Here is a 15,371-nt window from a genome sequence, read left to right as displayed (position 1 = left end):
ACTTTTCAATTTCTCTCGGCTCTAGTTTATTCATCTGATAACTTTCGTTCAATGTATAATTTGAGAGTCTGGATGCCTGCTATAAGTATGACCTACACACTGCAGCAGGTGGGAGGAAGGGTGGAGATACATCTCTACCAAAGGAGGTGTAAGGTGCTCCTTCCCTCCTTTAGACTGCAGGTCACCCTTGGGCAAGGTGTAGCACCTGCTTAGCCCCCCCCCCCCCCGCACCCCGCACTCCCAATCAGGGTCACATGAGCCATGGAAGCAGATGGTGGATGGTCATATGAGCAGCTGGTGAATATCACAAGTCCTGGTTATGCGACCACTGATGCCAGGCAGACAATCTCTGAAGAGCTTTGATAATGGCTAGGGTTACCTATCTTGTAAAAACATTGCCCAGAAGAAGGCAATGGCAAACCACTTCTGTAGGAAAAATTGCCAAGAGAATCATGGTCGCAGAAAGACCATGATCGCCCATATCATACGACATGGCACATAACGAACGAACTGCAGACAGAATCATACAAGGGATGAACACTTCTATTCAGGAAGTACAAATTTACCCCCCATTATTTCTTGTAATTCTAATCATTTCACCTTCAGTAACCTAGCACAAAGTTCATTTCATAAATTTGATAACTGGAATATTTTTATGTGCTTTTTTCTTTTGGGTCTGTGCTACTGTCATTAATGACGTCACCATTTGAGCCACCTGCTCTGTTACCCTTCTTGTTTAAAAAAAGAAATAAGATCAAAATGAGTCAAAATAAGTCTGAATCATGATAAAGTTTAATCCTTTGTTGTTCAACAAGGTCAGAGCATGCTGCTCAATGTCTTTTAAATTTATATACTGTATATCTATATTTGCTAATTCAGCTATGCAGCCAAGCACTGATAAGAGCTGGAAATGTCAAGCTAACATACAGACAGTCCCTAAACCCCAAGATGTGCCCACATTGTGTTTAACTAGTATACTGCTCATTCCCACTGTCATTTGTCAGTTGGCACAGAGAATTAATTGTCTTAGAGAATTCTTGATCAATGTGCATTGACACCTTCAGTTCATAAAGCAACTGCCACAAAATGGCATAAATCCCCATACTGCGCACTAATGCCATAAAGGAACTTTTTAAAACGTGCATGATATCATTAACAAGATACTTTATTGCACTATTATTTAATAGGCAAACTTGTTGCTCTGTGTGGTACTCAGCTGCATACACTGGGAAGATCTCAAGTTCACTTAACTGATCTCTGCCAAATTAGTAAATCCCATCTGGGCTTCAAGAATGATTAAAGATGTTTGAATCCAGTAAGGAAATATCAGCTTGAGTTTCTGCATCTGCCCACTATGCAACTCCTCATGGGGTTGCACTGAGGTTCTTATCAGTGAACAAAGGAAGATTTTGGTTCTGTTGTGGTTGAAACAGCACATCAACTTTTATTATAAAGTGACAAGTGCACATGATCCCATCAAAATGTGGAGGAGAAAAACTAGTTAAAGCAGGCACATCCCAAAAGTAATGCAGAAAGGACTGCCAGTCTATTACAGCTTGTTAAATAGATGCCGCCTCCCCCTATTAAAAAGCCCCTAATATCATATACAATGAACATTTCACTCGGACATTGTAATGGGTTCATGGAGTCAGCTCTGGTATTGAAAGGAACAACGTGCCCGCCTCCCCTTCCCCACCCCCTCACCTCCTGACTGCCCTCCCCCCTCCAAACTTAAGATCACAGGAAAAGATGCTGTATGGTTGATTAGTTTCTTTAACTTAGGAGTACAACAGCAAACAGTTGTGAAAGCAGCCAATCTTGACTAACAGCGGGCCCTCTGTTCACTAAAAAAAAAGCGTGTCCATCTTTCTCTTGCTCCCTCTTCCTGTTGTTTTAAACTCGGGATCTGAAAGGGCTTTGCTCAAGACAGGAGAGTGATTCTTCTTTCGGCCGCTCTCACTTGTCTGGCTATCAAGGGCCATCTGTTCATTCTGCTGCTATCACAGTGTTGACAAAGAAGCCTCTTACTTTCCAACATGGTTCAGAGCACAATTCCTCCACCCGGCTTCCCCTCACCCCTCTCAACCAACACAGCCGTCCACTTACTGCTTCAAACCCCTCCTGAAATCCCAAAGCCTCTGGCTCCGATATCTCACTGCTCATTGTTTATCTCTTATGTTTGTCAGTTGCCTAACATTTGCCAAGTGTCAAGTGGAATAAGACCAAGGCCTTTCTTGTAAGCTTGTCTGCTGAATAATTAATAACCACCCAATTGGGCATTTTAATCTGGTTCCTTGCCACAACCAATGTCCTACTGCTTTATTCTGTCTAAAGATATACCACAGTGAAGTGGGCATTGACACCAATTTTCACTGGGGTCAATTTGTTGCCACACTTGACAGTTCAGTATTTAGTCAGTCAGCGATCAGAACATACGAAGAACTGATTCCCAGTCAGGCAAAGATACAGCACCTGGTTTCCATGTTCTGGAAGAATAATAGATATTTTCAATCAACTGGAATATGTTATCAGATGAAGACAGTTTGGCATTTGCAGTGCCTTCTACTAGTATTGTTGCATAGGTCATGAATAGTGTGCAGGATAATGCCTTCAAGTAAGATAGGAGAAAATTGATAGGAAATGTAAAAGAATGTAGAATTGGAGCTTCACATCAGAAAGCTAACTCTCAATGTGTTATATCACGCTGATGAAATGGTGCCTAACCAAAGGATGGTAGACAGGCAGCCTGACTGGCGCATGTACAGCAAGTTAACCAGATCCCAAGATATTAAGTGAGAAAGTAGATAAGCTGCATGTTAACACACAGGAGTGAGCATGAGAGACCCTGAGAGGGTATAGTGAATGCATGCGACAGACAGACTCAGATTAACATAGTGTGCCTGGATATTCAGGCTCCAGGGTGGCACAGATAACAGTGAAATAAACAGAACCCAAGCTGATACACTGTGTAAAACATGGATAGGCCTCAGATTAGCATACAAAAAGAACATTCTGAATTCCCTGCCCTGTCCACAATCAGTCAGGGCAAGCTATGCAGGCATCAGAATTATTTATCCAGTAATGGAAAACATATAATGGTTAAACTTTTGAATTAATGTTTAATCCCTATATTCACTTGGAAAACAGGGATATATATTACCCTCCATTAACATAAATACTCAAAATGAAGCTAACATAAGGCATCAATTTAACTTGTACAACTTCTTCATGCCAATACTGACTAACAACTGAAGTAAATTTCCTAATAGAAAATGTTGTGGCAACAAGCCTAGAATTATTCATGAAACAACTGGGTTCTATAATATCAAGGAGTTATATCTCTTGGAATGGGCCAGTAGGAATCATTAAAATGGCTTTCCTCATCTGTCAGACCATTGACCCCATACTTAAATCAGTTATATCAAGGCTCCTAATCACTAGCTGATTCATCCTGCCAGATCAGTAAATGCCAAGCTGTCTTGCAGAACAGCCTGAGGAGATTCACACACCACAGTGTTACAAACTACTCACTTAGATCTTACATCTTGATCTCTTGCTCATCACTCAACCACATTGCTCCAGTTTTGAAGAAACATACAAGCTAAATAAAGCAAACCAAAGGGATTGCAACTGGATTAAATGTGAATACCATTACCCAGTTACCAGATTACAAACAGAACAGTTGAAGAAAAAGCATTAAATGTTAGCTTTTGAGCTAACATGGAATCAAACTTAAACTTTAACAAGATGCTTGCAATGTATTCCGATTTTAAACAAATGGTAAAGTGATATGGCTAATGTGCATCTATTCCCCACATTCAGTATAATATGAATAGACATTAGCTTAAACTTTAAGACAACATGAATGGTGTCCTAAAGCACCTTGCTATGGTATCATTTCCTCATCATTCACAAGTGATCCTGGCTGAGTTTGAGGGAACAAGAAACCTCTAAATTCCCTATCCCTAGCTTAGACCACTGGAACTGAACAGTTACTCATCCACAATCAGAAATGAAAAACAAGATACTTCTGATCTGGCAGCCCATAAATATACAGTTTGAAGAATCTTTGGATGGGGGGGGGAGTTGTCTGGGGGAAAACGGGCGGTGTAAGGGAGAGTAAACTACAAAAACAATACATGAACAAGACATAAACCTCATGGTGCAAAGTAATGCACAAATATCGACAGCAGGGTTCCTCACCTTTCATCCAAAACAATTGCTTTCCCAATTTATTAGCTCATTTTATGTTTTTATTGAAAACTGCACAGTAAACAGATTGTGCAAAGTATTTCTCTCATATCTTAGGGCAGTCATTGCTTGCATTAGGTACTCATCTAAAACCATGAGTGGATTTTTTTTATCTCCATCTGGTTATTTAAAAAGATATTTTCAATTTGGAAAAGCACAGGCTAACCTTACCAGGAACAGCCTCTCCCACTACACTGCTCAGGAGCATAGATAAGAGAACTGGTGCTGTATTTGCCTCTCCACTGGAGGTAGCTTAAAAAGCAATTAATATGCATTGGAAAAAACTTCATTCAACACCAGCTGGAGCAGCCTGGCCTCTGATGGAGACAATCCATTTCCTCTAAGGAAGTTGATTTTCTGCTGGTAGTCTGAAGGATATGACTCTTTTGATTTATATCCACCTCCTCATTAAATTCTTAATGATAACTATCTCAGAGTTCATTCTGATCATATGGAATTAGTTTTTCCAGGCAAGGCAATGACTTTTTTGAAACTACACTGATAATTCCCATTCATAGTACTAGTTCTGAAAACCGATTTGGAACTCTCCAACAGAAACATGATGGTTCATAGTTTAGTGCAAGAACAAGACTAGAAAGCAGCAAGATCTGAGTACTCATGAGCTGGTGCTAGAAAGAAAAATATATATGCAAGCAAGTTATTGAGATTTTAGTGGAGATTAGCACAGGGAATGGAAACAGCATTACTTAATGAATGTTGCAATGAGACCTATTCATGGAGTAGTATTCAAATTACTAGATGATAGCTTTTGGGATAAAAGTGCAGAGAGGAAGCATTATTACTGTGAAGGCAGGGTAAACAGGCACTTTACTAGCTAGAAACTAGTCATAGGGATGGAAGCAGAACCAGGAAATTATATTTCGGTGTAATCAGAGCAATTGCACATGATGCAACAAAAAAATCATAAGATTGATAGCAGGAAATCGTAATAATAATTAACTGGTGAAGTAAGTTTCTAAGTAAAACTGCGGAGGCAAAAACACTGGAATTATTCAGGAAATAACAGGATATTACTACGGGATGAAGTTAGGATCTCTTGGAATGAATGAACTATGATCACTAAAACAGCTTTGTGATTATTGGTTAGAACTAACCCTACCCTGCAAATCCATTCAAACTACCCTTGAGCTGCGGAATCACTAAAATCCAGTGCTTTCAAACTAAATCTGTACTTTCTGAAAGACTAATTTTAGTGACAGAAGGGGGATTATTTTGCTGTATTTCGTAGGAATTTTTCTGCAATTACATTAATTTCCAAGGCATAAATATTCATTTTATTTGGACAGTCAGTAAATTCTAACCTGTCTTCCGACACACAGATCTCCCATAGCAGCTGCAATTTAATGCAGTCCGGTCTCTAGATTTCTTCTACATCCCGGTTTGAGGTACTGTACATCAAACCACCAGGTGATGGAAAGCAGCCTGTCATACTGCTTTTATAACTTCATGCTTGGGTCGTGTAGTTTTAAGGTAAAAAAAAACAATTGTTGCTTAAAACCCAGTTTAGTTGACTTCGGATATGGATATCGCAAAGGTTTGCGATCTAGATCTTTAAACTGTGCCATGATCTCTGCCGTGTCATCGTGTTGTATGACACATCTCTTACAAGCGCCTAAAATGAGGACTTTGTGACCTGTTCTTCTTTCTTCGACCAAATTTGTAGCAGCCCCAAAACCACGAAACTATGGCAATATAATTTGCCTATTCCTGTCCACACAGCACCAATTGTTATTATACACTTAAAACTCAAATCTTCAAGAGGTGGACTTGCTCCCCTGACCAGTATTGGAGGAGGGGAAAACTGTAATCGGGAACAGAGACATTCGGAATATAAAAAACCTTTGGATTTTCGATATGGTCGTTGCACCCTTGAGAATTATGTAGGCACGGCACATTCGCCAGTCTTAATCTGTTATACAACACTGTCTTCTGTAGTTTATAATGCTGCCATCATGTCTCCTCAGATTTATATACATTTACAAACACGACACTCAAATATATACACACGGACGTATAAACACACACACACACCTTCAACACGGTCTACCTCTTCGAGAAGTTGCTGAGCAATCCCAGCACAATTACAAACTGTTGAAGCAGTACCTCTGAGCTTGCTTAGAATAGTTGGTCGATCCCACACAGTCTCACTCCATCAAGGTACTTGTGTGACGATTCACAATCAAACCCCACCACCAATTATCGCTCCCCCTCGGGACGCCGTGACGAGATGAAAGTTTCCGGAAAACTTTCAGGTGTCCTTACATCAGGCGGGACGAGTTACAGTCTCAAGCACATCTGAAGTCACCTGTGTGAGTGGGACGTTGATGCCACCATTGCACCGGGGCGGAGGGGTGTAGAGAGCACCAGCAGTGACACCAGGAAGAGTTTGAGCTCCAAGAAATTACCAATCCCTCTTTCTAACTCTCTAGGAAAGGTTCGATCAGCTTGCTCCCAGAAAGTTTCCCTCTCTTTGGCCGTGACAGCAATCCCGGAGAAGTATAACTACTGCAAATGAAATCTGAAAACCGTTGGCAGAATCAGGAGTCGGCGGTACCCGATAACAGTTCCTTGAAGCCTTCAGACTGCATACCTTGTCCGTCACGAATGTTCTATTCAGTTAAATCCAAAGTAAACAACAGAAAGATCTTGGCGGGAGGAGGGATGTTTACCCAATTGTAACACAGAAGAAAATGTCTTTTCTGAGTCTAAAGCCGTTCTGGTCCTGGTAATAGAACTGATCTGCCGGTGTTAAGTGTTCAGCACTGTACGCAGGAGTTAATGCAGAGCGCGCAGTTCCCCAGCCTGCCTGGCTAGACTGGCTGCCTGCTCTCGTCTCTCTCTCTCTCTCTCTCTCTCTCTCTCTCCCTCTCTCTCTCTCCCTCTCTCTCTCTCTCCCCCTCTCTCTCTCCCCCCCTCTCTCTCTCCCTCTCTCCCCACGTTGTCTGAGTCAGAGTCGCCAGAGCTTGTGCCCTTAAGGGGTCAGCAGCATTAGAAATCTCAATTAGCAGCTCTCGCGTTACACCCACTGTTTGCTGGAAGGTTCTATCTCTCACGCACTCTTGAGTTAACAATAGCTCTTAAAGGGAGCTGAAAGAGAGGGGTGGCTCCAATCCCCTGGCACCTCCTCTTACCCCCCAGCTCCGCACTACAATCCTTTCACACACTAGAAGGAGAAAAGGTAGCGTTTGTCCTATCTATGGAGAATAGGATTAACCCTTTTCAATACAGGCTCCTCTCCGCAACAATGACAACTTGCTTTCTGCTACAGTACATAGTCATTTATAAAACACAGTGACCCTCCGAGAGGCTGATAAAGAATTCTTTGCATATCTTTAGTACTCTAGGAGAGTTACGGGGGATGGGGGGGGGGTTCATGCTTGCAAAGTGCACAAACCTTCAGGCCAATTTTACCTCAGAAAAATCACTATGTAAAAAAGGTCAGTTTACTGATTTAAAAAAAAGATCTTTGGACTGAAGAGACCTGCTCCCTCTTCCTGATAATCTGGAAGTATGATCACACATATTGAATTGGTAATTTGTATCTTTATTTTCAGTTTTCTTCAAGTTTCTCTCCAGCTACAGTGGGTGCTGCTTAGTTTGCTGGCTGCTCTCCAGTACCTCCCAGAAGGGGAGGTGTGCATTCGGGTTACTGTTTCACTGAACTGGTTGCCTCGAGATGTCTCCTCAAAGTGACTATTCTTTCCGGGAGCCAAGAAAGCAAGCACCAACAAGCTAGCTCCATGTCTGGTTTTTATCTGGGATGGAACTCCTCTGATTTATTCCTCTCCCAAAGCCCAACAGCACCAAAGATTCCTAGGCCACCCGAGTTGCGATCACCTAACATCAACAGGAAATTATTCTTGTCTACATGGCTCAGTTCCTACTCATCAAACAAAAAAAAATCAGTTTGTTGGATATGTATCTTATTCAGGAATATAATTTTCAGTTTATACTGATTGTGAAAATCAACACCAGCATTAAATTACCTTTATACCACCTTTATTTCTGTGGTTCATCCCAAGGTGCATCACAAAAGAGTTCACAAAGAAAAAAAAGGTGATAGATATCAGTTCCATCGGTTCCATCTGCTAAAAGTGGAACTTCCCAGTGGCCAAACATTTTAATTCAAATTCCCATTCCTGTCCCAACATGTCGGTCCGTGGCCGCCTCTTGTGCCACGGTGAGGCCACCCTCAGGCAGGAGGAGCAATACCTGATACCTCCAACCTGATGGCATGAATATCGATTTCTCCTTCTGATTAAAAAAAAACTCCCTTCCCTTCCCCTCTTCAGTTCCTCACTCTGGCCTCATACCTCTTCTCACCTGCCTATCACCTCACCCCAGTGCCCCTCTTCTTCCCTGTCTCCTACGACCCACTTTCCTCTTCTATCTGATTCCTTCTGCTCCAGCCTTTGACCTTTTCTGCCCACCTACCTTCACCTATCACCTTTTTGCTATCCTCCTTCCCCTGCTCCCACCTTTTTAGTCTGATGTCTTCTGCTTTTCTTTCCAGTCCTGAAGAAAGGTCTCGGCTTGAAACGTTGACTGTTCATTTCCAAGGATGCCGACCGATGTACTGAGTTCCTTCTGCATTTTGTGTGTGTGTTGCTTGGATTTCCAGCATCCGCAGATTTTCTCTTATTAGTGTTTTCAGTTTGGAACTTCCATGTGTGTTTGAACCCGTGTTTAAGACAGGTTTGTATACAAACTTGCTCTCACAGCCTGTGTGCCCTTGTTTGTGAGAGTGGAAGAGCAGGGCGTGCATGGTGTTGCTAGTAGAGCTGCCGCCTTGCAGCACCATAACCCGGATTCTGTCCTAAACTTGGGTGCGGTCTGTGAGGAGTTACTCCCAGTTCTCAGCTGTGCTCCCTGAGACAGTGTGGGTTTCCTTGGAAGACCTGGTTTTCTTTTATATCCTAAAGACATGCAGGCTGGTAGGTTCATTGGCCACTTTAAATTGCCCAGCATAGTTGGGTGTTGGAAGAACTGTTGTGATGAGATGATGGGTGATGGGTATGTGTGAGAGACGGGGGTCACATGAAATTATTTGGATTGGATTGTTGGGATTTCTCAGAGAGCTGGCATTGATTTGATGGGCCAAATGGATTCCTTCTTTGTCATTCATCAAGGTGGCAAACCATTCGGCTCTGCAAAAAGTTACAAAGTGAATGGTTGATGATGAGAAACACCCTCTACCTACACCCCGACAATTCCCAATTTACAGAGATAGCTGTCTCATGTCTTAGTGCTACCACTGAAAGCAACATATCTTGATCATTAAAACCTAGAAGTGACCTTCCATATATTAAACTACCGTATAGTTGCTCGGTGCTGTAATGACATACACATTGGACTTTGAGACGAGTGGTTGTGGGTTCGAATCCAGCCGGCTTCTTGCATAATTTCCATTGGTGCTGGGTTGGGCGTTGAGCTAGCAACTCGGCCTTGTAAAAAACAGACAAAGTGATAAAGAAACGCCAAGGTTGCCAGCTGATGCGCCACAAGCATGGAAAGGAACAACAACAAACCACCATATGGGGTGAAACAACAGCAAAAATATGCAAAGTAACTATAGACAAAATGTTGCAGGGAATTATTTGCTTGTGGAAATTATGATTTTCTTGTTGCAGCAGTCAGGAAGTAAGGGAATCTCTAGATATTTAAGGAAGGGATTAGAAGTTCAAATCATTGTCATGTCAAGCTTAAAGTAAATCAAGAAGCGGATAATTTATTTGGTCTGTGTGTAGATGTAGATAGCCTGTTTAAAAATGAGAAAATTAATGCCATCATCAGAGTCTAAAAGACCAACAATATTACTCAGCTCAGGTCACTTGGGGGAATGATCCAACAACCTATAATAATCCTATATTCCAATTTGATCTCACCAGTATTAATACCTCCTCAGCAGTAATTAAAAATAAAAGATCATCTCCGGTCCTAGACCCAATAACTTGTGCAAAAAAAGCCTCAGTAGTGAGTTTTTGTACAATGCCAAATATGTGTTGAAACTGACATGTGATATTTCAAATTTCTGAGTTCGACCAGCTTCATATGATGCATTGTCAGAGGACCTGACAGGACTATCCTGTACACGTCCCTTGTACCAATGAAAGTGTAAAACATGCTGAAAGTGGCATTGGCACTTGGTGGGGAGACTGGTCACACTGATTGCTGTCCGCAAGCCTATTCTCAGCTCTCTGAGTCCAAACTCAGCCATGACCATAAAGCAGCACCACCAGTGCAGAGCTGGGCCACTACATCAAACAACATTCACCTTGGAAAATCAAAAACAAATACTAATGTGGACACCACGCCAAGAGTTCACAATGACGGGGCTACAACAGCCAGAGAACAATATTTCTTTCCTTACCCGCAGCAGTGGGGATATCTGGAGCCATGTGAAAAGATCTGACTGTGGAAAACCATAGGAATACACAGTCTGTGGACAGATACAGACACAGTCCGAGACACAAAAGCACTTCAGCAAAGATGATATAAATTATTTACTAACCAGGATTGTATAACATAGGAAAACAGGCCAAATGGTCCAGAGTAGAGGTGGAATAAGATTATAGAAAGATTCCAAGCATAGCGGATGCGGTGTGGTACTGTGGCGGTTAACTTTATGTTATTACACCGCCAGCAACCCTGGTTCAATTCTGCTGCTGTCTGCAAGGAGTTTGTATGTTCACCCTGCGACCTCATGGGTTTCCTCCAGGTGCTCCTGTTTCCTCCCACAGTGCAAATATGGATAGGTTAGTAGTTTAACTGGTCGCATGGGTAAAATGGGCGGCATAGGCTCTTTCAGCTGCAAGGGCCAGTTACTGTGCTGTCTCTCTAAATAAAATTAAAATTTAATATTTGGGTACAGGTTTTATGAAGGAGGGGACCAGGTGATCTATGCAAAGTTAAAGAAGACTTAGCTAGCAGACATTCAGTTCATCAGGACTGCAGAGTGCAAACTCCTAAAGTACTAGTCCAAATGTGGAAGTGGCCAGCAACATTGTCTCTAGAAAGAAAGCAGATGACAACTGAATTAGCAGCTATTTGTAATGACTGGAAGTCATACATTAAGACTCATTCACTGCAACTAGCAGTACGACTGAGGAATTATGATCTATCTGACTGCCTGAAGAAGCCAAATCACACAATGGCTTGTACTGCAGATGCACTCATAGATAATGATCAGTCTGTAAAGAGCAATGGAATAAACTAGAGGTGGAAAATGATCAGAATCAGGTTTCATATCACCGGTATATGTCGTGAAATTTGTTGGAATAATCCAGCAACATCTGGAGCACCAAGGAATTCTATGCAAGCAGAACCATACTATTGAGAAAATCAAGGGGGGGGGGAGAGAGAGAGAGAGAGAGAGAGAGAGAGTGAGTGAGAGAGAGAGAGAGTGTGTGTGAGAGAGAGAGAGAGAGAACGGCAGCTTAGTTAAATTAATGAAATCTGCAAAATGTGCATATTTTAATTAAACATTTCTTTGTCTTTAAAAAAAGTAATGTGGAATATGAAATGTTGGTGCAAAAAATAGTTGTCATTTCAAGGATTTCATGTTGTGACTACATCTTCCCTGGAATACAATAATGTTTATAAAAAGTTGCAAAGGGCAGTCTGTGAAAAGCTCTTGAATAAAGACACACCTTGTTTAGCACTCCAGGTGTGACCTCATCGAAGGCTGTATAAACTCAGGAGGACTTCGTTACTCTTGTACTCCAATCTCCTCGCAGCATTCATTTGCCTTCCTGACTAATGCTGTACCTCCATGTGTATTGCTTGTAGTTCATGAACTGATACACTACAATCACTCTGAACAGCAACCTTTACTACATAATGCCATTTAAAAAATGTTCCGCCTTTCCATTCTTCATACCAAAGTTTATAACCTCCCATTTGCAATCTGCCACCTGTCATCCTCTTGCTTTCATTCTTAAGCTGCTTGTTTCCTTTGAGGACTTCCTGCATTCTTTTCACTGCTCACTTTTTCACTCATAGTTCCATCATCTATGAACTTTCATACTGCACACTTTTCATCTAAATCTATTGTAACTTGTAAATAGCAATGAATGCCCAGTACTGATTCCTGCGGCTTCCCACTAGTAAAACCCATGGCAATCTGAAAAGGACAACCAACTCTCTATTATTCAAGATAATATGTTGCCATAAACCCATAGAATCCTTATATATTGGCATCTTGTGAGGAATCTTAACAACTGTGTTTTGAAAATGCAGGTTGATCTCATCCACTCACAAACAAGAGAAAATCTGCAGATGCTGGCTATCCAAGCAACACACACAAAATGCTGGAGGAACTTAGCAGGCCAGGCAGCATCTATGGAAAGGAGTTAACAGGTGATACTTCAGGCCAAGACCCTTCATCAAGACTGGAGAAGAAAAGATGAGGGATCTGACTCCTCTTATTTTTTTTCTCCAATCTTGATGAAGGGTCTCGGCCCAAAACATCGACTGCACTCTTTTCCATAGATGCTGCCTGGTTTACTGAGTTCCTCCAGCATTTTGTGTGTGATCACATCCACTGGCTCCTCCTTATCTACTCTTCTGTTACATTTGCTACCTTCCAGTGTTCTGGAAATATTGCAGAATTTCAGAAATTTTGTGATATCGCCAGAGAAGAGCAGACATCATGAGGGAGGAGCTGGCCAAAGTTGATTGGAAGGGGCTGCTAGCAGGGATAATAGTAGAGCAGCAATGGCTGGAGTTTTTCTGAGCTATTGTGAAGATGCAGGATTGGTTCATCCCAAAGGAGAAGAGCGGTCTAAAGGGAGGATGAGGCAACTGTGGCTGACAAGGGAAGTCAAAGGCAACATAAAAGAAAAAGTGTAGGCATACAATATAGCGAAAAAAAAATAGCCGTGCCAAGATAGCAACCTCTCCCTCAATCTTGAAAAAACAAATGTGCTGATCGTGGGATTACAGGAGGAATGGAGATAGGCTCGCCCTGATCAACATCAATGGGACTCCGGTGAGTAGCCCTGCAGTACCGCAGTGAGTAGAGGGTGAGTAGTTTAAAGTTCCTCGATCTACACATCATCGAAGATCTCACCTGGATTGTACACACCAGCTGTGTGGTTTAAAAAAAAGCACAACCAGTATCTCTTCCACCTCAGGCGACTGAAGGAGTTTGGCATGAGCCCCCAAATTCTCAAGACCTTCTACAGAGGCACCATTGAGAGCCTCCAGACTGGCTGTAAATCTGCCTGGTAGAGGAACTGCACCCACCTTGAACACTGGGCACTGCAGAGAGTGGTATGGATAGCCCAGCAGATCTGTAGGCATGAACTTCCCTCCATTGAGGACTTCTACAGCAGCAGGTGCATAAAGAAGGTCTGGGAGATCATCGAGGCCATCAGTCACCCCAACCATAAACTGTTCCAGCTGCTTCCGTCTGGTAAATGATACCGCAGCATATAAGCCAGGGCCAATGGGACAACTTCTTTCTACAAGCCATTAGACATAAATTCACATGCCTGTACATTGTGACAGAGTAATAACACACAGATTTTTACTCCCTCACATTGTGGGATGGATGTAAGAGTTAAATAAATTCAAATTCAAATTCAAGGTTTAAAATAGTGGGAAGCTAGAGGATTGAGAAGCTTTTAAAATCCAACAGAAGGCAAAAAGGAGAGAAAAGACAAAATATAAAGACATAAAAGAGGATACAAATAGATTTTTTTCCAACATATAAGGAGGCAAGAGTGAATATCAGACCACCGGAAAATGACGCTGGAGAGCTCGTAATGGAGGTCAGAGAAATTAGGAGTATTATGAACAAAGCAGATGTGCTTGGAGCAATGATGTTGTGGCCATTACAGAGACTTGGATGGCTCAGGGGCAGCAATGGTTACTTCGAGTGCCAGGCTTTAGATGTTTCAGAAAGGATAGGGAAGGAGGCAAAAGAGGTGAGGGTGTGGCACTGTTGATCAGAGATAATGTCACAGCTGCAGTAAAGGAGGAAGTTGTGGAAGAATTGTCTATGGAGTCTCTGTGGGTGGAAGTTAGGAACAGGCAGGGGCCAATAACTCTACTGGGTGTTTTTGTAGACCACCAAATAGTAACAGGGACATCGAGGAACAGATAGGGAGACAGATTCTGGAAAGGTGTAGTAATGACAGGTTTGCTGTAGAGAGAGATTTTAATTTCCCAAATATTGATTGGCATGTCCCAAGAGTGAGGGGTTTAGATGGGGTGGAGTTTGTTAGGTGTGTTCAGGAAGCTTTCTCGACACAGTATGCAAAGCTTACAAGAGGAGAGGCTGTACTTGATCTGGTATTGGGAAATGAACCTGGTCATGTGTCAGATCTCTCAGTCGGAGAGCATTTTGGAGATAGTGATCACAATTCTATATCCTTTACCATAGTATTGGAGAGGGATAGGAACAGACAAGTTAGGAAAGTGATTACTTGGAGTAAGGGGAAATATGAGGATATCAGGCAAGATCTTGGAAGCATAAATTGGAAACAGATGTACTCAGGGAAACATTCAGAAGAAATGTGACAAATGTTCAGGGGATATTCATGTGGAGTTCTGCATAGGTACATTCCAATGAGACAGGGAAAGGATGGTAGGGTATAGGAACCATGGTGCAAATCTAGTCAAGAAGAAAAGGAGAGCTTACGAAAGGATCAAAAAACTAAGTAATGACAGAGATCTAGAAGATTATAAGGCTAGCAGGAAGGAGCTTAAGAATGAAATTAGGAGAGCCAGAAGGGGCCATGAGAAGGCCTTGGCAGACAGGATTAAGGAAAACCCCAAGGCATTCTGTAAGTATGTGAAGAGCAAGAGGATAAGACATGAGTGAATAGAACCAATCAAGTATGGCAGTGGAAAAGTGTGTATGGAACCGGAGGAAATAGCAGAGGTACTTAATTAATACTTTGCTACAGTATTCACTACAGAAAAGAATCTTCGTGATTGTAGGGATGACTTACAGCAGAATGAAAAGCTTGAGCATGTATATATTAAGGAAGAGGATGTGCTGGAGCTTTTGGAAAGCATCAAGTTGGATAAGTCACCGGGAGTGGACGATATGTACCCCAGGCTACCGTGGGAGGCGAGGGAGGAGATTGCTG

The 15,371-nt window shown here is 42.1% G+C and overlaps 1 protein-coding gene across 3 annotated transcripts in view; it reads right to left on the bottom strand.

Moving 5' to 3' along the window:
* The window catches only part of LOC140200391 (fibroblast growth factor receptor 4-like), a 60,217-nt gene extending 53,085 nt beyond the window's left edge, over positions 1-7,132 (bottom strand). The window contains exon 1 of one of the 3 annotated variants that reach the window (XM_072263654.1): positions 6,376-7,132. The gene's annotated coding sequence lies outside the window, so the exon portion shown is untranslated. Of the gene's footprint in view, positions 1-4,203; positions 4,248-6,303 lie in introns of those variants that run through there. The other 2 variants (XM_072263655.1, XM_072263656.1) reach the window with 2 other exon arrangements.
* Between the last annotated feature and the right edge of the window lie 8,239 nt (positions 7,133-15,371).

Source organism: Mobula birostris, chromosome 7 (assembly GCF_030028105.1).
Source record: "Mobula birostris isolate sMobBir1 chromosome 7, sMobBir1.hap1, whole genome shotgun sequence".
Classification (NCBI taxonomy): domain Eukaryota; kingdom Metazoa; phylum Chordata; class Chondrichthyes; order Myliobatiformes; family Myliobatidae; genus Mobula; species Mobula birostris.
Note: the sequence above shows the minus strand (reverse complement) of the source record. Positions and strands in the feature narration are given on the sequence as shown.